We start from the raw sequence: 1,955 nt of genomic DNA, 5'->3' as shown, positions 1-1,955 counted from the left end.
TGAGACGGAGTTTTGCTCTTGTTGCCCAGGCTGGAGTGCAGTGGCACCATCTTGGCTCACTGCAGCCTTCACCTTCTGGGTTCAAGCAATTCTCCCATCTCAGCCTTCCGAGTACCTGGGAATACAGGCGCCTGCCACCACGCCCAGCTACTTTTTTTCTATTTTTAGTAGAGACGGGGTTTCACCATGTTGGGCAGGCTAGTCTCAAACTCCTGACCTCATGATACAACCACTTCGGTCTCCCAAAGTGCTGGCATTACAGGCATGAGCCGCTGCGCCTGGCCCCCCGCCCCTTTTCCTTTCACAATGGCTACCTCTGCAGCAAGCTTCTGGGAGAAGGGGAACTTCGCACTGCCCTGTGTGCCCCCTACTCCCTCCTAACCCCTGTTTCTAGCCTTCCCTGGTAAGGTGTACTGCTAGTCTCCAGAATTGTGGCTCTCCTGCACTGAAAAAGAAAACCCAACAGTTGAAGTGTTTATAATGCTTTAGGAAATCATCTGTGCTTCAATACACTGGCATTTTCTCACTCACAGTAGCCACTGAGTGGCAGGGGCAGGTGAGGAAAGGACCCTTGTGGCTTAGCCAGTAGCCAGAATCCCCCTACCCACTGCAAATCCACTTTGTCCTGTAGACTTGGAAAAAGCATAGCTTTCTCCACAGGGAGTGGTAGAGGCTTCTAGAAACAAGTGCACCTTTTGGTTCTGTGTAGGATCAGCATCATCATCGTCACCACCATCGTCTCTCCTTTGTTTACAACTAAGTCCACAGCCTGAAAGTCCACATCTCAATGTGGTGTCTCTGATTCCCCCTCCACACAAAATGTCATCTGTCTTCCTCAAATGAACATCTGTTTTCACTAGGAAGTGAGCCTATATGCTCAGACAATTTTAAAAAATTCTTTATTTATGTTTCTGCCCACAAAAGCAGAGAAGCCTTTATAAACACAGTGACGATGGTCTGGAAGTGGTATAGCAGAAAATATAGGCTCTAGAATTCAGATAAACCTGAATTTGAATCCTGGTTCTTCCACTTACTGATCATGTAGCCTTAAGAAACTTACTTTCCGTCCATGCCTCAGTTTTCTCATCTGTTAACTGGAGTAGTACCCATCTCATTGGGTTCTTAAGGGGATCAAATGCACCTACTACCCCTACAATAGTGTCTGGCAAGTATTTGATAAATGCTGCTCTTGTTGTTACTAGCAAAGCCAGCTGGAGATGTTAGAGACCAACCACAGAGCAAACTCTCCATTTGATTTTATGGCTGGATGCAAGTCAAGGAAGCTGATTTCTCTAGCTGGAGCCTGGGTTGGGCTCAGGAAAGGGTTGCTACATTTCTGTGTATGACAGAAATGCATTGTTTATGCAGAGAAACTGAGAACTAGCCACTCAAACTCTGTGATCACCTCAAAATCAACTATGCCCCCACCCTCAGCAACCCACGGTCATTTTCCCTTAAAGATACGTCTCTTTTGAGCTTGTTTTTATATCCTCTGGTCATGGCCTGAGAAATTGCTAGATACAGATTTAAATCCTATACATATATTGGATAAGCATATTGACTTTTGAAAGATATTGAAGTTAATAGCTAAATCAATCTGTTTGGGGTGATTGCTTTATAGACAGAGGGATACAACCCTATTAATAAAGAGCCACTTGAGCACATCAAGTTTCTTTTTATATCTGACTCTCCTTTCATCAAGATAAACATTCTAAACAGTTATCCAAGGATGCCATGAAAATGATCAGTCCTGGCCAGGCGTGGTGGCTCAAGCCTGTAATCCCAGCACTTTGGGAGGCCGAGAGGGGTGGATCACGAGGTCAGGAGATCGAAACCATCCTGGCTAACACGGTGAAACCTGTCTCTACTAAAAAAAAATACAAAAAACTAGCCGGGCGAGGTGGCGGGCACCTGTAGTCCCAGCTACTCGGGAGGCTGAGGCAGGAGAATGGCGT

The 1,955-nt window shown here is 45.9% G+C and overlaps 2 protein-coding genes across 3 annotated transcripts in view; one reads left to right on the top strand and one right to left on the bottom strand.

The window, feature by feature from the left end:
- The window catches only part of ALDH1A2 (aldehyde dehydrogenase 1 family, member A2), a 323,505-nt gene that overhangs the window by 216,098 nt on the left and 105,452 nt on the right, over positions 1-1,955 (bottom strand). The window lies entirely within an intron of this gene.
- Positions 1-1,955, top strand: part of AQP9 (aquaporin 9) — a 48,983-nt gene that overhangs the window by 33,690 nt on the left and 13,338 nt on the right. The gene's annotated exons all lie outside the window — the stretch shown is intronic.

This window comes from Colobus angolensis, unplaced genomic scaffold, assembly GCF_000951035.1.
Source record: "Colobus angolensis palliatus isolate OR3802 unplaced genomic scaffold, Cang.pa_1.0 Scaffold19, whole genome shotgun sequence".
NCBI classification, from domain to species: domain Eukaryota; kingdom Metazoa; phylum Chordata; class Mammalia; order Primates; family Cercopithecidae; genus Colobus; species Colobus angolensis.
This window is presented reverse-complemented; position numbering and strand designations above follow the sequence as displayed.